This window comes from Pseudophryne corroboree, chromosome 2 (genome assembly GCF_028390025.1).
Source record: "Pseudophryne corroboree isolate aPseCor3 chromosome 2, aPseCor3.hap2, whole genome shotgun sequence".
Classification (NCBI taxonomy): Eukaryota; Metazoa; Chordata; class Amphibia; order Anura; family Myobatrachidae; genus Pseudophryne; species Pseudophryne corroboree.
Window position 1 is genome coordinate 503,292,764 of NC_086445.1, and position 23,113 is coordinate 503,315,876.

Consider the following 23,113-nt stretch of genomic DNA (forward strand, 5'->3'; position numbering starts at 1 on the left):
GTGCGCCCCCCCCCCCCCAGCAAAAGTGCAAAGGCATCGCACAGCGGACGATGCCTTTGCACTTCAAGAGTAGCTCCCGACCAGCGCAGCTTTAGCATGCTGGCTGGGAGCTACTCGTCGCTCCCCGGCCCACAGCTGCTGCTTGTGACGTCATGCAGCTGCCGCGGACCACTTCCCCAACGTTCTGGCCACGCCTGCGTTGGCAGGACCGCTCCCCCTAAATGGCGGCTTAACGCCGCTGTCCAGCCCCCTCCCGCCCAGCCTCTGCCTCAGAGACGATCGCTAGCAACGACGACTGCCATGCCGCGGTGCACTGCGGCGCCAGTGCATCCGCAATTCCGACCCGATCGCTGCGCCGCGAGAAACTGCAGCGACCGATCGGGTCGGAATGACCCCATAATCCCTAAAAGAGGGATTAAGAGAGCACCAAGTATCGAAAAGGCCGGCTTCTTTCATGTGTTTGAGGCATTTTGATATAGAACAAAGAGGTGAACGGGGCTGAGGGGGAGACTTGTCCAAAATTGGGTCAAGAATGGAGTTGAAATCACCACTGAGGAATAAATTACCAATACTGTGTTTGTACAATTTGTTAAAAAAAGATTTAAAGAAGTAATGTTGGTCTAAATTGGGAGCATACGCCGTGGCAATAGTGACCTCGTTGTGTCCAAGCTTGCCAGCCAGGATAATATACCGACCATCCGCGTCAGTGTAGACAGTCTTGTGTAAAAGGTAGTTTTGTTATTGATGAGGATAGCTACTCCATTATGTTTGGATGTACTGGAGGAGTAGAACATGGTGGAAAAGCATCTTAAGATCAGATTAAGTTGCCAGGTTTGCAAAAGTGGGTTTCCTACTACAATAATAATATCCATTATTATTGTTTGTACATTTCTGAGGGGTGTTGAGGCCATAGTTAAAGGTATGAAAGGTAGTAGGTGAAGAAATAAGGACAGGAACCCTAGCTCACTGGGGAATGGAGGGTGAGAGTGGAGAAAAAACAAAAGGGAAAGGGAGAAGGGCGAAGAGGAGTGGGGCGGATGAGAGACGGGATCTGGGCACGAGAACCTTACCTGTGAAAAGGAAGCCGAAAGCACACATGATTTGTGACTGAGGTGTCCAAGAAGGTGGAAGCTATAGAGCCTAAAACACCTCTAAGAAGGAGATAAACAATGAAAATGTCATAGCGAGGTGTGAAGAAGGGAAGAAAAAGAGAGAGAGAGAGATTACTTTTTTTGTTGGGGTGGGGGGGAGTAATGTATAAAAAAAGGGATATATACTCGAGTGTGACAAAAGTGGGGGAGAGGCAAAAGCCAGAAAATTTGGGAGAGGTTGTTTGGAGGTTTATGACTTCAGGGGCAATAAAGTATATAGAAATATGAGTTTGCATTCACAAAAGGATTACATTGTGAGGGGGGTATACACATTTCTAACGCCTAGGCAGCAGTGAGCGTGCTGCTTGAAAGAACAAAAAACATACCGAGGGGAAAGGGATGGGATGTGTATGAGGTAGGGAGCCACCTTTATGGTGGGGAGATGTTGAGGAGAGGGTACTGTTGTAACTCCTCACACCATAAGCCCCACAACTATAATAGTATTGTATGATAACAAATAACATCAATGTGCAAGTAGAGAGAAATATGACAATTAGTACAAAACATTGCAGGTATAACAAATAGGAATATAACTAAGGCAAACATTGTTGTAATGAGACAGTTAAAGAATAACAATGCTTTCTACAGTAGGTTCAATAAGTCAATTGCATATGTAAGAGGGGGATGGGGAGGGGAGTATGGGTAGAAGGCTAGGTGAGTACCAGGTGGTGATAGCTAGGTTCATTTTGTGGCTACAAATCAGTGACCAAATATTAAACATAGAAGGAGTATACACTGGATGAAGGTTGAGCCTTGGCCACAGGGAGACTGGACACTCACAAATCGCCAGGGTCCCCTCCAGGAGGGGGTTAAGATTCATCAATGTTGTGATTTAAGTCCTTACATTCATGAAGCTAAGAATGGTTTTACCGTGCAGGTCGATGATAAGCTTGAAAGGAATCCCCCAGCGATATCTGATTCTCCTTGCCTGGAGGGCCTGGTCAAGTCCCAGAAGTCTTTCCTCTTTGTGATCGGCAATGGGGAAAGGTCTTGGAAAAATTGTAGCTTTACTGAGTTGAAGAGGATATGATGTTTACCATGGATAGGGGCAATGACAAGTTCTTTGTCTTTGTAACTGAGGAATCTCATAACAACGTCGCACGGGGGTTCGTTGCCCTGGGTTTTGTCGAAGAGCTTTATGCGCCATTTCTAGCGGTAATGTTCTAGAGCCAAGATCAGAGAGCAAGAAGGAGAAAGGTTTATGCAGGTATAATTCTAAAGCATCATGGAGACGAATTCTGTAATTTTACGCATGCGCATATTATTCCTGTGTTTCCAGTTTTCAAAATCTTTATTCTTATTACGGAGATCACTGAGTTCAGTAACAATATTATCCAGATTTCTGCCGGTTTCATCCAGGGTTTTCTGCAAACCGTCTTGGCAAGATTTAAGTTTAGTGGTTCTCGTAGCAAGGGTTGAGACTTCAGCTTTAGTGGATGCAACCCTTTGTCGAGTTTCGTTTCAAGAGAGCCCTTGTAATACGTGATAAGGAAACCGAGAACTAAGATGTCCTCTTTGGTGTATGGGGCAGGTGAGTGCAGATTGTTCTTGTCCATGGCACCTAGAGGGGGGACCCCTTTACTAAGAAGATTTTGTACCTCTGGTAAAATATTGCAAAATGTCACTTTCCCCTTGTTTAGGGGTCTTGGCGGTAGATGTCTGCATGTGTTGATCACCAAATATGGAAAAACAGGAGAGAACAATGCCAAAAAATATATCCGGGGAAATGTAAGGGAGAGAGGGAGTTTAACAGAGCAAGAGTGAGAAGGTCCAAAAGTAAGTGGAAAATATTGGGGTTGAAACACCCAGGGGATAGGGGGTTTGCCAACTAGTGTGGCATTCAGGAAGTCCAATTCCATCAGAACTAGGAGTAGCAGTGGGGGTGTGACTAAAGTAGTAGTGGGGCTGTCAGTGTCACAATATTGGTATGTTAAAAATCTGTTTAGCTGGCACTGTAGAGCGTGGGGGCAGTGACTGTCCACAGAGGGGAGCAAAAACTCATATACTGTATGGGGACCTGATGATTATCTTGCTCACACACAGAAAAGGCCCCAGGATATTAATGTTTACAGAGGAGAGCAGTAGGACTGACTTGGAGCCTCAGCCCTTGGAGGGTGAAGTTGCGGGACAGAGGCATGAATGAGGACTTGCCATCTGCACGCAGCTGTCTCTTGTAGCTCCCCCTTGGCTGTGGTAGCTCAACTGTATTACAGGAGACCACCAAGGCACAGGAACAGCTGGCCTCAGGAGCAGAGAGACCAGTGAGAGCAGGTGATTGACAGCTGCTCCACTTCCGATTACGGAGCAGGGAGAAGCTGCTGCTAGTAAATCACAGATACAAGGGTCAGGCAGTCAGGCTCCATATTGGGATGTGCCTCCTATAAGGCTCTTCCAGACAATAGGGGACCCAATAGGCATATATAAAAACACTGGCTGGGAGCTCCGTCACGTCAGAATTCAGTGCCGGCGTTGGCTTGAAATTGAGGCACCAGCTTGAGGAGGGCAAGGAAGCAGCAACACGCGGGGATACAGGAGGCGCCCCCCTGGCCCTGCGAACCTGATTACCCTAGGTGGAGTGACCAGAGGGCCTTAGAGGAGCAATATATATGCTCCCTGGAGCCCAAAAGGTGGCTTTTAGGGGGTTTCTGAATGACGTCCGGCAGGTGCTCTAAGGGGACCTGTCCTCCCTGGTTACTTGCTAGGTCTTGCACTGAATGTGTGATTTTTAAATGGGACATTCAAGTTAGAAGCATCTCCATAGAACTGTGTAGTAGACAGGGGCAATACCTCAAATTTCTGTACATTGATCCTGTAATCTGCGACAGAACCAGTGTGAGATGGTATCTAAGATGACAGAAATCGATATAGCCAGACTGTATACCATTGAATATTGGATAACCGTAATGGAGGTGCTAGTTTAAGTGAATATTCTAATACAAATGTTTAGACAGATAGGGATTTTGTTTTGTAGCATATGTGAAATAAATACAGTACATCTTCATTTTATGGCCATCAAATTGGTAAAATAGGCAAAAACAACATAAAAAGCTGTGCATTACATTTAGGGCTGTTATGCCATTTTGTTTAAGTGCTGTGTCAGACTCCCATTTTTAACACTCATGCAAATTATGCAACTACATGTGAATTAAAATCCATTCTACACTCTCTCTCCGTACAATGTTAGAAAAATGAATACATTCCTGCCTGAGGGGCAGATTTATTAAGCTTGGTGAAGTGATAAAGTGGAAGATGATAAAGCACCAGCCAGTCAGCTCCTAACTGTCATTTTTCAAACCCAGCCTGTGACATGGAAGTTAGGAGCTGATTGGCTGGTACTTTATCACCATGCAATTTATCACTTCACCAAGCTTAATAAATCTGCCCCTGAGTTCCTTACCATGGCTTGTCTTATGGTTCTGCTACAGGCCTGTGCCCAGACCTCTGCTTGTTTGCAGTACTTTTGCCTGTGAGCCTTTCTTCAGGTTCCCTTACTACCCTATTTGCTTGTTGATGTACCTTGCAACTGTTGCACTCCCACACCGTCACCTCCCAGCAGCACAGTACTTGCCACATTGCAGCAGTTGTTGGCAAAGACTAGAGGGTTCGTTAGACTCCACACACCAACCCTGCCATTGCAAATCCTTGTCTGACAGCATCCAGTTTGCCCAGAAAGTTATATGTACTTTGCAATTTGGGTAATGGATGTTAATATAATTATCTTAGCACTGTAGAGAGTAATTAAATACTGGAACATATTTTGTCTTCAACCCACTGACAATTTTTTCAGCTCTAACTATCAGCATGTAGAGAGTAATTGTATCGGTCCATACAAATTGACAATTATGATTGCAAGTGGGGTAATTGTATTGCAAAGCATTGTTCTGGATACTCTATGATCCATGTCAGCGATTCATATTAATGGCCTGTTTCATGTCAGTGAAATTGTTTGCTACATGGCTACCATGGGTGGCAAAAGCTGCCTCGATGGTGGGTTCTTCGATCTAATGCTGCGTCACAGGATGTAGCTCGTATCACTACTGCTTGTAATAGATGCCTCCTGCTGCATTATCATATAGCGCGATCACTGCTGCTTCCAAGGAATCAGCAGTGATAGCAAATCTGACCGCACCTGAATGACCACCAGAACTTATTGCACTATTAGTCACTTAGGGGGTAATTCCAAGTTGATCGCAGCAGGATTTTTGTTAGCAGTTGGGCAAAACCATGTGCACTGCATGGGAGGCAGATATAACATGTGCAGAAAGAGTTAGATTTGGGTGGGTTATTTTGTTTCTGTGCAGGGTAAATACTGGCTGCTTTATTTTTCACTGCAAATTAGATTGCAGATTGAACACACCCCACCCAAATCCAACTCTCTCTGCACATGTTAAATCTGCCTCCCCTGCAGTGCACATGGTTTTGCCCAACTGCTAACAAAAATCCTGCTGCGATCAACTTGGAATTACACCCTTAGTACACTACTAGTGATTTAATATGCAAAATTCAGTAAAAAGTGCATCATATGGCTAAAAAGGCAAAAGACAGAGCTCCTAAAAGACAGGACTTTTACCCAGATTACTGTACGTACTTTTTTCTGCATTTGCATCTTAATTCGCTAATAATGTACTAATCACTAATAGTATACTACATTTCTCAAACGTCCTAGAGGATGCTAGGGACTCCGTAAGGACCATGGGGTATAGATGGGATCCGCAGGAGACATGGGCACACTATAAGACTTTCAATGGGTGTGAACTGGCTCCTCCCTCTATGCCCCTCCTCCAGTTAGACTCTGTGCCCAGGAGTGACTGGACACACACTAGGGGAGCTCTACTGAGTTTCTCTAAAATACTTTATTGTTAGTTTTTTATTTTCAGGGAGACCTGCTGGCTACAGGCTCCCTGCATCGTGGGACTGAGGGGAGAGAAGTCAGACCTACTTCTGCTTAGTTCAAGGGCTCTGCTTCTTAGGCTACTGGACACCATTAGCTCCAGAGGGTTCGATCACTTGCCTAGCTGCTTGTTCCCGGAGCCGCGCCGTCACCCCTCTCACAGAAGCCAGAAGAAAGAAGCCGGGTGAGTATGTGAAGAACAGAATACTTCAGTGACGGCAGAAGACTTCAGAAAACGGAGGTACAGCGCGGCGGTCGCACTGCGCTCCATGCTCCCACACACCAACGGCACTCACAGGGTGCAGGGCGCTGGGGTGGGAGCGCCCTGGGCAGCAAGTTACTGAGGCTCAAATCCGCTGGAGGAGATGCATATTAGGTGCCTGGGCACCGTGTACGATCCCCCGCCAGTATAAACCAGTGGCTACGCTGCGCGCCATTGCTCACTCGCACAGCGGCTTTGCAAGGGTGCATGGCGCAGGGGGTGGTGGCGCCCTGGGAGCAGTATAAACCTCTTGTGGGTGTAATAAAATGTGTATACAGTGCGTGTGCACTGTATACGGACCCCCGCCAGCATACAAAAGTATTTTATTAGAGGGGCTGAAGCGTGCTGAATAGGGGCGGGGCTTGGCCCTCACACAAAGATTAAGCACCATTTTCTTCATGTCCCCGCCAAAAGCGTGTATATAGTGCACATGAGGGGGGGCACAGTGTTTTAGTGCTATATAGCAGGAAATATGGCACTATATTAGATAATGGGCATGTAATCATTATTTGTGTGCATATATCTCTGTGTGTTCCCTGTCAGATATACCCACTATAGCTTTTTAGTCAACATGTGTCGACATGCGTGAGTGTTTTGTCACAAATAGCTGTGGGGATCACTGTCGGCTTCGACGACACCTGTTGGTGCTTGATTCGGTAGATGCAGTATCGGGTGTAGTATGGCTGACCGGCGGTCTCCTGACCGCCGGTCAGCTTACCGACGCCGGGATCCTGGCAGCATACAGACGCCGGGATCCCGGAGGGGAGGGGCGAGTGCAGCAAGCCCCTTGCGGGCTCGCTGCGCTCGCCACGCTGCGGGCTCGGTGGCGACCTGCGGTCGCCACGGGTTCTATTCCCACTCTATGGGTGTCGTGGACACCCACAAGTGGAAATAGTCCCTGTTGGTCGGCATGCTGACCATCGGGATACTGAGCCGGTGGGATGGTGGAGGAGGTCATGTGACTGTCGGTCAGCAGACCGCCGGTCACATGAATACCACCCGCAGTATCAGCAGGTCGGTACTTGTATGCTTGTTAAAAGTAAACACTGTTTGGGAGACACAGTAGTAGGTGGGTGGCAGTATCAGCAGGTCGGTACTTGTATGCTTGTTAAAAGTAAACACTGTTTGGGAGACACAGTAGTAGGTGGGTGGCAGTATCAGCAGGTCGGTCCTTGTATGCTTGTTAAAAGTAAACACTGTTTGGGAGACACAGTAGTAGGTGGGTGGCCCTGTTATTACTGGGTGTAAATTAACATGTAACTGCCTTATACCTGTATATCTATTTATATATATGGTACAGGTCCATGTGCCTGTACCTCGAACACAGATATGGTGGTGTATGTGGGGAAGTGTTTTAATTATTTATGTATACTTCCCTCGGACCCCTCGGGGTAGCAAGAATGTTATTTTGCCTGGTTACTACTCCCTGCTGTCGACGAATACTAGGTTTTCTGTTGACCATAATGTTTCCTGGTAGATCCACAACTGGAGAATTCAGTACATGGTCATACACATTCAGAACACATTAATGTCAATAGTGACACGAAGGTTCCGGACAATCCGCTTATATGTATGATATATATATATATATATATATATTTATTTAGGATATGTGCGTAATTGTGTATTACATTATGTATATTCATATTATGATTTATAATGAATGCTGAAGTAATAGTATTCCTTCTCATGTGCTGGTCGCTCTATTGATAAAGCTAGGTCGGCCGTGTCGAGTTGGTCTCAGATCCTCTTAAGGAGTCCGAATGTTTATTCTTTTCCCGACGCTGATAGAATACTGCGAAAGTCAACTCCTGGTCGACACGGGGCCCTGCCACAAAGGATCGTATACAGGAAGCTAAGTGATATTTTATTTCTATGCTTTGAGCTTATTTGCATTACATGCACATGTGGGAGTGTTTATATTCGGAAAGGCATCCGATAGAATTAACCTAAAGAGAGTAGAGGTTGTTCCTTCTGTTGGTTCTTCTCTATACAGGAGGTGTGGCTTGGGGAACTTTGAGTCTGACTCCGAGAGATACTGGAGTTTATCCCTGGGACGGCGTACCGCTGTTTGGGGGATGCCTCAGTTCAGTCAATCCCGGCGGATACTGCTGGTAAATCTAACTTCGTGAGTTAGTCTACTTCACAACGGTTGGTTACGCATTCTTTTGTGGGATGCAGTCGTTTTAACCGGTTCGATACTGTTCTTTTTTCCTTTTCGGTGCAGACAGTGGAAGGTGAAAAGGTAAGAGTTCTGCAGCCTTGTTAGGTTTGCAGAAGCGGATGTCGTTTTCTGTTTCTACCACATCCATCACATGTCGCGGAGTCTGGCTGGCTGGAAGCCACTCTGGTGGGAACTCGTCTACTACTTTTCAGTCAGTCCAGGATTAGACTTGGACCTGTGAGTTAATTATAGATTCCAAAAGGGCATTCTGGCGTTACAGATGTTTCCCCTCACTGATTTTTCTAATAGATCTTGCCTTTTCCCCTCTGGAAGGGGAGATAGTACACGACGCCATACCAAAGGTGCGTCATGTTCAGGACATTGTCCTGCTGTCCCTGTTTAAAAAAAAAAAAAGAAACTAGAGGTTTAAATGCGCTGTTCTCCGCATTCAGATTACCTGGGTGGATGTCCGGGATTGTCGTTACCATTTCACCGGAGTGATGGCAGTGGGATGGTATTCTTTCAATAGTAAGAGCCATTGTGTTCTGTACTGGGACACTCTCCTGATTAAGGGGAGGTCAAGACAGCAGTGGTGCAAATCGCTGTTTCTCTCTGACTGTTCTTCAACACAGGGGAAGGCTGTTATTCCCAACGACGCAGACGTCGGTGGTGGGTATCAGAGTAGATACGGAACGGTTAAAGTTCTGTGGGTCCCTGTGGAAAGAGGTCTGAGGATCTGGAGTCGGATCAGATTTGCAGCGACAATCCATCAATATGTTCTGTTGATGAAGAAGATCGGTGCAGCCTAGGAGGCCTTTTTGGTGAGCAGGTCAAATGTCAGAGTGGTTTCCATGGGGCCAGTTGGAAATGTGGTCCGGATCTCACCTGCGCATGCGCCGGAATATAATCCTAATGGCCAGGTTTTTCGCTCCTGGGGTGTCGGCTTAGTTCTCACCTCCTAGAGGGACGAAGGTTCGGAATACAGGAGGAGATCCTGGTGTCCATGCATGCAGATCTCCAAGACTGGGGAACAGTCCTTGCAAGGGAAGTATTTCCAGAGGAAAATGTCGAGCTGGAAGGCTTGTCTGCAATAAGTTTTCTTGAATTAAGAGCTATTTTCAATGAACATATGCTTCGTGATCTGCCCGTATTAATTCTGTCGGACGACTTGACAGCAGTGGTGTACGTAAGCCGCTAAGGCAGAACAAGGAGCGAAGCGACAATGACAGATGCCGGAAAAGTTTTCCGCTGGGTGGAAAGACTGGTAAACGCTATATTAGCAGTCTTCGTTCCAGATGTGAGCATCTGAGAAATAGATTCCTCTGCAGACGCGATCTCCATCCGAGAGAAATACGGTCGTCATAGAGAAGTTTTCGCTAAAGCGATAAGTTGTTGAGGAGTGCCTCAATTGGACATGTTGGCGTCTTGCCTCAACGAGAGATCTAAGAGATATTGTTCCAGGTCGGAGGACAATTCAAGCTATAGCAGTGGACGTCCTCGGGACACCTTGGGTGTTTTCAGTTAGTCTATGTGTCCCCTACGGTTTCACTCTTTGGAAGGTGATAAACGTAAGAAGAACAAGGGTTGAGAGGATCCTCATTGTTCCGGTCTAAAAGAGGAGGGCTTGGTATCCAGTTCTTCAAGATTTACTCATAGAAGATCCCTGGCCTCTTCCTCTACGTGAGGAACTGTGACAACAAGATCCGGGCGTGTATCAAAACTTACCGCGGCTGCGTTGTCGGCGTGGCGGTTGAACGCCATATCCTAACCAGAAAGGATATTCCCAGTGAAGTCGTTTCCACACTTCTTAGGGCTAGAAAAGAAGTAACGGCAAAGCCTTACCACCGGGTTTGGAGAAAATGTGGGTCTTGGTGTGACTACAAGAAGGCTGCTATGGAAGTTTTCAACTGGGTCGTTCTTCTCCATTCTTTGCACGCAAGTGTGGGTGCAGGCCTAATGTTAGGCTCCATTTCGGTGCAGTTTTGGCTTTTTAAATTTTCTTTCAAGGAAGAATTGGCAACCTTTCCGGAAGTTCGGACCTTCATGGAAGGAGTACTGCACATCCAACCTCCATTTGTGCCCCCAATGGCACTGTGGGACCTTGACGTGGTGTTGCGTTTTCTTGTGTCAAAATGTTTAGAACCTTTATCAAAGGTTGTGTTAAAGTTTCTCTCTTGAAGAGTGGTCATGCTTTTGACTTTGGCTTCCGCAGGGCGGATGTCGGAAGTAGCGGCTGGGTTTCACGAGAGCCCCTGTTTGATCTTCCAGGTGGATAGAGCGGAATTGAGAACTCGGATAATAGTTCTGCCAAAAGTGGTTTCGGTGTTTCGCAGAAACCTGCCTATTTGATGTCTGTGGTTGCTTAAGCATTGGCTGATTCAAGGTCTCTCGATGTAGTCAGGGCTTTGAATATTTATGTCGCCAATTTGGCTCAGATTGGGGAAACAGAGGCTCTGTTTGTCCGGTATGCTCCCAGCGTGATTGGAGCACCTGCGTCTCTGCAGTCTGTTACACGCTAGATCTGTGATACGATTCGGCGTGATCGTTCTACAGCTGGATTGCCGTTACCAAAGTCGGTGGTGACCCATTCTACTAGGTAGATGGGCTATTCTTGGGCGGATGCCCGAGGAGTCTTGCCGGTTCAACTTTGCCGAGCGGATGCTTGGTCGGGTTTCAAACACTTTGGCTAAGCTATACAAGTTTGATACCCTGGATGATGGGGACTTCATGTTTGCTCAGTCGGTGCTGTAGAGTCGTACGCACTGGAACTTTGGTATAAACCCCATGGTCCTTACGGAGTCCCCAGCATCCTCTAGGACGTTTGAGAAAATAGGATTTTAATACCTACCGGTAAATCCTTTTCTCTTAGTCCGTAGAGGATGCTTGGCTCCCGTCCCAGTTCGTACTGTGTCTGCAGGTATTGGTTATGGTTACACTCTTGTAGTGTTTCTTTTCTGTCAGGCTGTTGCTGACGTGTGTGCCATGGCACGCGGTGTCTTATTATTGGTTGTGTTGACACACAGCTTGTGTTACATATTCTCTCAGCATGTGGCTGTGTATTGTTCATGCCGTGGGCTGATGTTCTTTTGAATACCACGTTCTGCGGTATATTCGTGGTGTGAGCTGGTGTGACACTCACCGTGTTTAAACAATAAATCTTTCCTCGAAATGTCCGTCTCCCTGGGCACAGTTTTCTAACTGAGGTCTGGAGGAGGGGCATAGAGGGAGGAGCCAGTTCACACCCATTGAAAGTCTTATAGTGTGCCCATGTCTCCTGCGGATCCTGTCTATACCCCATGGTCCTTACGGAGTCCCCAGCATCCTCTACGGACTAAGAGAAAAGGATTTACCAGTAGGTATTAAAATCCTATTTTAGGATTAGCATAGCACATTAAGATGCATATTTTAAGTCTGTAGCACATCATACAGGGCTGTTTGGTACAATTTGAGGATAGGTGTATGTGGACGCATATGTAGTCTTTAAATAAAATCTGATTATTTAAAGATACATTATTGTCTATATATGTTTATGCTACATTGAAATACTCCATCTGAAAGAAGTGGGTATTTTTTTTGTTTCCTTCAGGTCCGGAGATACAACCATTTACTGCTATGTAGTTTGTACTGCTATGTAGGTGGTTTTAACAACAAATTCATAATATTAATCAGTTCAGTATGGCTGATGTATATGTAATTAACTGACTTTAATGTGACTTAAAGATTTTGGAAAGTCTTGTTAGAATTTTTTTATGGTGTTATGTTTTTCTCTAGTCGTAATGCCAGTGATAAGACCTCATTGTATCTTTATAGGGAACAGTATGAAATGCCGGCTGACAGGATCCCGGCTGTCATGATCCCGAGTCCTGAGAGCAGGATCGCATCAGCTGTTAATGCTGGCAGCGGGGTGAACGCTAGATAGCCTCTTGCGTGCTCATTGTGTTTGCCACGCTGCGGGCACGGTTGCTCTGGGTGCCATGGACGGGACTCGGGATCCCGCCGCCCAGCAAAACACCAACTGAGGGAGAATAGCCTGGGTCGCAGGTATTCAGCGGTGGCATTTCACCACTAGCCGGGATCCCAGCAGCGGCATTGTGACTGCCAGGATCCCAACTAGCTGTATTTTAACCGCTTCCCTCTGTATAGTTTATCCACTGTCAGAAATACGTTTTGAACTAACGCTGATCATTTTTATTTTATATTTAGTTATTGAAGCAGAAGCACTGTATACAATTTTGCAAGATAAAAGCATATGATTTAGGCATAAGATATTATTATACATAGTAAGAAACTACTCACTGCACATCTCAGTACAAAGTGGGGACCAAGGTAAAAGAAAAGGTCTTGTAAAATTGTCTTTTTTGCCGCTGCACTTATAGCAAGCAATTATTTTCTACTGGCCAAATTAAGGGTGTTAGTCAGGTTGCATCCCCAAGCGCTCATCGGCATTCACTCACTGCGACCCGAATGCATTTGATAGCCGCTCAGGATGCAGCTGGTGACTGCCATTTAGCATACTGGGCTGCCTTGCCCTGCGATGGGCGGCCGTCAGCATGTGAAAGAACTGATTGCAAATTCTGCTTTTTAGCAGAATTTGAAATCCAAACTGAATAACCTCTTAAGTCTCTGCCCCTTTTGTTTTGTTTTCTTTCTTTTTTTTTTTAATAATCACTGAGTAATCAACCAGTATCCACTTATGTGATGTGACAAACGGAGAGGAATTCACTAACATTTATAGTTCTTATATAGCTAAGAAGTTCACCTTTATACAACAAACGATTCAACTAGGCAAAACGCCAAATTTGGCTTTGCTCTTTTCTTGTACTGCACAAACCACACTTTAACATATAGTACATACATTATACATAACTTTATCTTAAATGCTATCCTGCAGAGATTGGTGCTCTGGTTAATGCAGCCAAGTGTAAATGTATTGGAAATAACATATTCATGCGTATAATATTACAGTAATATATTTAAGCTCATTTTTATTTTACTAGATCTATTTTAATGATAACGTAAAGTTGCTACAGAGCAGAATGCTGTGGTACAGTGTGGTAAAGTTTGTGTGGCTTAATGTCTTAGTTACTAGAGATTATTTAATCTTTAAGAAGTATCTACCTGTTGTTGTTGCAGTTGTTGTTGTTGTTGTTTTTACTTTTGGAGGTGCTTGTGGCATTAGCAATTGGCTTGCGGTATAAAGAGTCTCCTGATTGACAACATAAGCTATTCTTCTTAAACAGTTCACCTGTGTTATCATATATAGTGGATATGGTGAGTCATGAGAGCCGTTGATTTTTTCTATTGGTTTGTGACAGTTCCTGGTGTGTCTGTCTACTGAATTTGCATGGGAGTGCTAGAGAAAAAGTCAATTCATCACCTACTGCCACCATACAAAGAGAATGGATCCCACAATGTTGGAAAATAGAAATGTAAAAATAACATAAGCCATTGTTCTCCCAGCACAAGCATTTACAATGGGCAGCAAATTAGAGATTGGCTTATCAGATTTCTTTGGCAGAAAAACTTATTTTTGCACACGCTTGCAAAGCATTATAAAACGGTGCACATTGATTTTGAAGATTTTAAAATCTACAGTATATAAGAAAAATTTCAATTGACGGTAAGGTTATAATCAGGGGCGGATTGGGAACAAAAAGCGGCCCTGGAAAAATTTGTACTAGTGGCCCCACATGGGCAGCACCAGAGGTGTAAGGTCTAGCCATGGGCCATGGCAGCAGCACCCTCCCCCCAAGACTTTCCAGATAGTGGGCATGTCCAGCATCAAGGGGGAAGTTAAAAGGAAATAAAGTTAAATATTATGAGCACATTATATGATACACCTTCAGAATTTAGGAAACTATATCATTCTTTAGAAAGATATATTTTCTTGCTTATTACACCAACCGTATCCCAGTCACTATTCACTCAATCTTATATGTCAGCCAAGCAGGCAGACTGAGCATACACTAGATCATCTGCAATCACAGGCTAAGTGGCAAAGTAATTATCATATATGCAAATTGTTTGGCATCTTATTCATTATGTCTATAAAAAGGACCGCATGTCCTCAAACAAAACAGGCCCCACGGGGGCGCCGGCCCACCAGGAATCTTCCCTGTAGACCCTATGGCCAATCCGCCTCTGGTTATAATACACAAGTGGAATAAATACTAGTGCAATTAACTGTAAAATATATTGATTTGACACTAAAATTCCTTGGCATGTTTTAGTTTGATATTCATTTTATTGTTGTTCAAAGGTGGGGAAATCTTGTCCATTCCTAAAGCTGCAATGACATACTATATTCAGTGCTGAAAGTAGGGTGGTACTGAGTACCGTTAAGAAATATGGTGGTGGTACTCGGTACCACCAGCCCACAGCTGGGGAATAATTTATAAGGGACATTTTTGTGTGTAGGACAAAAAATGGTGTCAGTGGCATAACTGTGTGGCATAATATGTAATAGGCATTACGGTGTGTGGTTTAATGTGTAAGGCATTACAGTGTGTGGCATAATGTTTAATGGGCATTTACGGTGTGGCATAATGTGTAATGGATGTTACAGTGTGTGGCATAATGTGTAATGGGCACTACAGTGTGTGGCATAATGTTTAATGGGCACTACAGTGTGTGGCATAATGTTTAATGGGCATTACAGTGTGTGGCATAATGTGTAAGGGGCATTACGGTGTGTGGCATAATGTGGCCATGCCCCTATTGTCATGTAGCTACTGCCATAGTTTTGTGTGACCACACCTCCTCACGACACGTGACCACGCCCATTTTTACTATCAGTACCAATAAGAAAAAAATTCTACTTGCCGCACTGACTATATTAAAATACTATGCCAGTAGACCAATCTGTAATGGTGTCTATATTCAGCAAATTAATATAATGTGGAAATTATGTATATAAAACACTGTACACTGCGATTTGCTTCAATTCAAATAAATGGGGATTAATGTAAGTACTATCTTGGTTCTGCACAAGCCATCAAAATCCAATATGATGATTCTGCAAACTTGAATGGGATAATATCTAAAGATTTAATTTAGCAAAAGGCATGTTTACGGGCAGCACTCTAGTTATTGTTCTGCTGCACTTTTCCCGCCTGACCAGTTCTTTAGCAGTATTGTTTGGTGGCCATAGTCGTGACTTGTTTTGAATTTTTCAGAGGAATGTTCACAAAGATCAAATGATAATAACTGAGGCTTTTACAGTTTGCTCTTCACAACTGTCATCGGAAGCATAATCAGTCTCAGAAGGCTCAACATATGTACATTATTATCATCATCAACAAGGATGATATATGATGTACAGTGAACATGTACATTTTTTATTTTTATGTAATCTCTTTGTATTAAACAAGTGTGATAATACAAATATATTGCCAAGTTAACACATATTTGGAGGTCAATTGCAATATATTATTTTAAACAAAAAATTAGCAAAACAGTGAGATCTACGTTTAAGCTTGCTGTTTTCGGCAAGTTTAAAATTGTCGTAGAAGGAGTACCTCATATGGGTTTTAATAGCAGTGATAATGGGGTGAAGAGAACGGTATGCCGTCTGTAGGTCGATCACACTTAGGTTGACAGTCACTAGGTTGACCACTATTGGTCAACGTGCATTAAGTTGACAGGGTCAGTAGGTCGACATGTTCTAGGTCAACATCAGTTTTTCACAGATTTTCTTTTAAATTTTTTAAATTTTTTCATACTTTACGATCCACGTGGACTACAGTTGGGAACGGTAACCTGTGCCGAACACAGCGGTAGTAGAGCGAAGCACCTTGCCTGAAGCATGGCGAGCGAAGCAAGCCTTGCGAGAGGAAACAGTGCACTAGCTGGGGTTCCCGGTCTACGAAGAAAACGACATTAAAAAAACTCATGTTGACCTTTTGTCATGTTGACCTTGCTCATGTCACCCTAATGCTTGTGTCGACCTATTTTGGGTGTCAACTAAGTTACTGTCGACCAATAGTGGTCAACCTAGACACTGTCGACCTAAATGTGGCCGACCCTATGAACCACAAAAGACAGTTTGTCCATCGAGTTCAACCTACTGTATTTGTGGTCTCATATGCCGTATTATTTTTAGGACTAATTTTGTCTGTTGCTAGTGCTGGCTGTTGTGTTTGTTCCTTCTTCTTCTTTTTTTATAACTATGGTGCGTGACTGCACACCATAACCCTGTATATCCTTATCCATTAGGAATTTATCTAGCCAAATCTTAAAAGTGTTGACCGAGTCCGCCATTACTACTCTCTCAGGCAGGGAATTCCAAAAACGTATTGTCCTTACTGTGAAAAAACCTTTTTGCCTGTGTTTGTGAAATCTTCTCTTCTCTAACCTAAGCGGGTGTACAATAGTACAGTTTATACAGATGTTGAGGAGATATAGGAATAGTGGGCCTAATTCTGAGTTGATCGCAGCAGCAAATTTGTTAGCAGTTGGGTAAAACCATGTGCACTGCAGGGGGGGGCAGATATAACATGTGCAGAGAGAGTTAGATTTGGGTGGGGGTTGTTCAAACTGAAATCTAAATTGCAGTGTAAACATAAAGCACCCAGTATTTACCCTGCACAGAAACAATATAACCCACCCAAATCTAACTCTCAGCACATGTTACATCTGCCCCCCCTGCAGTGCACATGGTTTTGCCCAATTGCTAACAAACTTGCTGCTGCGATCAACTCAGAATTACCCCCAGTGTCACATGCATCAGACACACTCTACAATATCCCACTGACAGCAGGCAGGAGGGTCGCTATCTTTACTGTAATGGTGTGTGGCCACACCATACATCTACATGTAAACTCTGCTTATGTGATCAGGCAAACCAATAAGCAGCCTTTTTGTCTGACAGGTGGGCTATTTAAACTTGATTAGTCTGCCGCTCTGTGCCAGATTTTCATCTTACCATCTGGGTTCTGTTTTCCTGGTTCCCAGGGATTCTGTGTGTTTTCTGTTGTCCTGTTGTATTCCAGTATCCTGTGTTTCTCCAGTTTCTCAGTGTTACATGCATTTATCAGTCTGGGAATCTACCTGTTGTCACGTATCTCTCTTTGAAACAGGGTATTAATACTGCTTTCAAGACACCCTCTGTGCCTCATTCCTTTGGACTATCTCTCCTAGTTTACCTGTCGGTCATGTCTAGTGCTCACCTAGACCCGGAGGCCATGACCTGTGGGATTACAGCAGCAAAGCCCAAACTTCCATGCGAAGACTTGTTCTCTGTTCGACTCCACACATCTGGAAAAACAACACTAAACCAGTACTGACTCAAGTGCATTGCTTGGAATTTTTGGTCAACGTGGGTGAATGTCTTGTTTCATATCCAGTATTCTCCTGCTTTGACCAGAGTTCCTTTCCGAGAATCAATATACAGTCCAGTTTTGCATCCTTTCTGCTTTATTTCAGTGGATGTATGAGGCTCTCACTGCTTGTATTCTGGCAGGTTTAAAAATAGCATTCAAGCAAGCAAGTGATCCCACACTGATCTGTTAATCATCATATAGAATTACATATATATTAGGAACCAAAATTAAAAATAAAGGGGGATCCCCCTGATGTTGTCAAGTTGGTGGTGCACCCTGAGTCAGTGGATATGGCTATGCTACAATGGAAAGAAGAGGAAATTTGCTGTGCTATATAAGAAACTGTTCATAAATAAGTTAAAAAAATAAATAAATAAGACTCTTGTTTGGGTGCACTCTTGGTTTTAGTCAGAAAAGAACTGAATGGAAAGTGGACTAAAAGAATACATTTTATTAGGTATATATAAAAAAGTGAGCGGTGTACCCAATAAAGACAAACAACACTTATATATTAAAACTCAAGATCTGTAGTCTATGGGTATTAGAGTACACGTGACTCATTCGTCAATTAACTTGTGATTTCTTGGACCAAGCAAAAATATTAATAGTTAAGACCAAATCGATTTGTAGGAAAACTCATGGGTATACTTCAAAGTGATTGATAAATATTGACAACCCAGAAGTGATCAAGTCCAAACAGCAGGTGAAATGCATGGTCTTCCTAAAACCTTTTCTACTTTGCTCCCAGCACTCACTGCATAACTACAGGCACTTAGCCTGGGCATATTATAGTACAATCCTGTAATAATAACTGTAGTAATATCCTGTAGTAATACTCACTGTGGTAACAATACTTATGAAAGGGCATACTTCCATCTGACAAAAAAAGTTTTAATTTTACTTATTCATTTTATTTTTTATCCCTCTTTTTCCGATATATAATTGTTGCCTGAATCCCTAAAATTGAGGGACTTAATCCGCATATATTTATTCAGTTATATGTTATATGTAGATCTATCACCAATGTCTCTACACTCCTAGGACTTCTGCTGTGGTGTAACCTTACATCAGTAATACAGTGCTTCACTTCTATACACTAACTATCTAGCTGTCTTTATATTGACTCTAACTGGCAATCCATTGGTTGATATCAAGGATACAGGACTACGCTGCACACTCCCACACCTCTAACTAACGCTGGCAGCAGATCCATTACTTTGCTTCTTCTTTATTGGGTCTACAATGTTCTTTTTGCTAGGTGAACTCTCACCAGTGATCCCGGAGTGGGAACGAATCAAGCAATCTACTATCATACCACACTGTAGAGGCCCGACCCTGTCCAATTTTGGAAACTAAGCAGTGTTGGGCTTGGTCAGTACTTGGATGGGAGACTTACTGGGAATACCAAGTTTAGTAGAACAAAGAAGGATCAGCATACTCTGTGCCTAACACTGACAGCATATTCACCACTTGTATTTTCTTTTTCAAACCTATATCAGACCTATCACTACTTACCATTGATTTTGATGTATTGTATTACTTTGGTGGCACCCCATTGTGCAATTTACCTACTGGGATACCTTGTAGATACTACACAGCAAACTTTCTAAGCAATATTCTCTTGATATAAGATTGCATGGCAGCCAATATTTAGCAATCACTTTGAAGTATACTCATAAGTTTTCCTACAATTGACCTATGTTTTGGTCATAACTGCTAATATTTTTGCTTGGTCCATGCAATCACAAGTAAATTGATGAATCAATCACATGTACTCTAATACCCATGGACCACAGATCTTGAGTTTTAATATATAAGTGGTGTTTGTGTTGGGTACACCGATCACTTTTTAATATATACCTAATGAAATGTATTCTTTTAATCCACTTTCAATTCAGTTCTTTTCTGGCTAAAACCAAGAGTGCACCCAAACAAGAATCTTCTTTTCCTGTTCTTTTCATTGCAGCAAAGGTTTAAAAATATACTGGCCTCCTGAGAATTGACCATCTCTCTTGATGAATTGTTCTCTCTTGTTTAGATTGAACTACTGTATATCTTCTGGAAAGAACCAAGGAAAAGTATAGAAGACTTCAAGCCTCTCTTCCAGCCATACATTCCTGTCCCAGAGGAACCAATACAAATGGGGCATTCTTAATTTCTTATTTAACTCTCGAGTAGTGTGAGATAATATTTAAATAGAAGTTATTCTTGCGTTGTGTGGTCTCTGCCCATCTACTTGCCCTAGCTATCTAGTAAATGGCAAATCCTAATTGGTCAAGAGAGACAGGGTTAGGACACACTCTCCTACCAAATTTATATTCTTATGACTGTTTTATTTCCTATACACTAGGCTATCCTTCGGGTTCAGTGACTTTTCCTGCTTTACTGGGCTTGAAATTAGGTAAATATTTCATATCCTCAAGTTTGGTGTAAAAATTAGTACGGACTACAACTACATTCAAGATGCCAATCTTCATGTCGATGTCTGAAGTGGCCTTTTCCACAGTCCCAATAGATAAACTACTTAACACTTTGCTATATTTTTTCCTTGAAGTTGATTCCTCCTTTGGAAGTGAAACAGTGCTGTCTCAAGTAAATTTTACTTATTCATAAATAATTTTAGGTAGGTACTTTTCTTAAAAGTTTCTTCTTGAAAACATGGATTCTATACCATCAGAGTTAAAAAAAAAAAAAAAAGAAAGGAAAAAAAGGAAACCAGGTTATGGTTTTGAGCTGGAGGAGTGGTGTTATCTACTGGAGGGCTCCTGGTTTCCTGTAATGGTCTATTCTGACCTCAAGAAAGTTTTCTATTTATAAATGCATAACTTTTGAATCCTCGCAAAGCTGGTCTGTATTCTTTTCCTGTTTAGATTTAAATATCCCCATGAGGCCAAAAAGCAGATGCAGCCTCACGCTCACGTAAGAAAATTTTAGAACTCCTCTGGCGCCTACATACCATCAAGATACTGAGCCCTTCCTGCCTGCTCAAAATGCGCTCAGCTTACTCAAAAGTCCTTTACATTCATTATCCATCGCTAACAAACCTTAGACTTATAGCACTATGGCTTTCATCACAAATCTCCTTTCTACCCTGGCTAACTGCTTTGTCTACAAAAAAAAAAATGTTCCTGCTACATGACTCCCCAATTTATATAGTGCCCAGTCGGGTAATTCAGTTTGCTGCAAAATTCTGGGGTTCTTGTGTAAAGCTCTACAAAGAAATTTTTATTTTTCTTCTGTTTGTCACCCGCAGTCCAATGGGCAGACAGAATGCATCAGTCAGAAACATTTCTCGGAATATATACTCAGGACAACTGGTCTTATCACACTTCTTAGAATGAATTTCCCTATAAATACCACTATCATAAACCATCTGCTTCTACTCCCTTCTTCATTGTCTATGGCATGCGCCCACATCACCCTCAGTTGTCACTCCTGCCTCCCATCGGATGTTCCAGTGGTCTGGGCTGCCACCCAGAACTTCTCTAAAATTTGGGGATAAAGTGAAAAGGATTCTCAAGAAATCTTCAGAACGCTACAAGTATTTTTTAAGATAAGCATCCAGCTACACCTTATTTAAAAGTGACTCTCCACTCAAATCTACATATTCGTTTTCCCACTATAAAGTCTGCTCCTAGTTATGTGGGTCTTTTTAAGATCCTTTGTGTAATGAATCCAGTGGTCTATAAGCTCTAGTTTCCTCCTTTTCTTCCTGTGCAGGGCCAGATTAACAATGGGGCGGATGGAGCTGCAGCTCCATGCCTCTACATCAAAATAGGCGCACCATCATGGCAGCATGCTGAGGACCAGCTGTCTAGCTGGTCACACAATCAGCCATAAATCACATGTATTAAAATTCTATTTTTAGTTTTCGAACAAAAATTATGCAATTTAACTAATTTCATTTATTAAGGGAGACAGTGGGGCTGATAGTATAGTTGGTGTACACACGCACGTGGCTCTGGCCACACCTACACAGTACTGGTAACAGCTCCTCCCCTTCTCAGTTTAGTCCCTTGAACATTTTCAGCCCCAGGCCCATGTGGCCCTTAATCCGGCTCTGTTCCTATGTCTAATACTTTCCACATATTATCCAACCCATAGATTAGCAATTGCTTCTCTACCATGAACAAGACTCTAGCCGAAATCAAGACCCAATAGGGAAAATTAATTTTAAATCAAAGTATCAATTCTATAATCGCATAAGGAAAACTTCAGTCTTAAACTGATTTGGAAAAACAAGCTTAGATTGATGCTTCCAATGTACATGCCCTAGCCCTTGTTAAACAAATGCAATCTTTGATTTCCAAAGAAACCCTACTTTGGATGGCTATAGTTCAACTTTAAAAGTGGGGTACTGGCTGGCACATGGTTCACACTTACTGGGTTTGATGTGGCAAATGCTTCTGTGCTGGCATCAGGCTGGATGACCAAAAAAATAATTAAATCAGGTGCAAGTTCTATAAATATAAAATAGTATATTATAGTTAATTAAAACTGATAATCACCTTAAGCATAAGAAGATTTATTCTGCATCCAACAGTCAACTCTGGTTTGCCTGAGAAACATATAACAAGTGGTGATGATGATTGATTATTATTATTATTATTATCCTTCATATGGCGCCACAAGAGATCCGCAGCGCCCAATTACAGAATACATAAATTAATAATCAAAACAGGAAAATAGTGACTTTTAGTTGAAGACAGTATAGAACTAGTACAGGGCAAATAAGCATAGCTACATCAGCAGATGACACTGACATAAATATTAGGTTGGCGGAAAATGATGGGATTTAGTGCTGTCAAAGATGGTTTAAGTGGGAGAAGGATAAGCACATGAGGGTTTAGGGCCCTGCTCGTGAGAGCTTACATTCTAAAGGCAAGCGATGAATGTGTATCACCAAAGAGAATGCATGTACAAAATCAATATTCACACAATTTCATAAAGATTTACACGTTTCATTATTGTTATAAGATGGGCTACTATTCCCAAATCTTTATGCAAATCATCATTCTTTATAAATTAATTTATACTTAGTACAATAAACTTCATATTGAGGCTCTCTAATACAATAATGGCATAATTAGAACAGGTGGACAGATTGACTAGTCATTACAAGACACATGGAGATCAGACACAGGGAAAGCAATGGTCACAAGTGTACAATATTTTCCCTCTGCGCAAGTATCCGAGACACACGTCCCTATGGTTACTGACAATGCAATCTAAATTGCATGGAGATCCATGCACTTTCTATGGGCATTTCTGGTTTGCTAACAGACGGGGTGGTGTTGGGGTTGTGTCTGTGTCAGCGTCCATGTC

General features: G+C 42.9%; 1 protein-coding gene and 1 pseudogene across 7 annotated transcripts in view; both read left to right on the top strand.

Annotated features, from left to right (window-relative positions):
- BCAS3 (BCAS3 microtubule associated cell migration factor) overlaps positions 1-23,113 on the top strand; it is a 2,144,796-nt gene that overhangs the window by 568,439 nt on the left and 1,553,244 nt on the right. The window lies entirely within an intron of this gene.
- On the top strand, positions 19,090-19,208 carry LOC135052500 (5S ribosomal RNA; annotated as a pseudogene).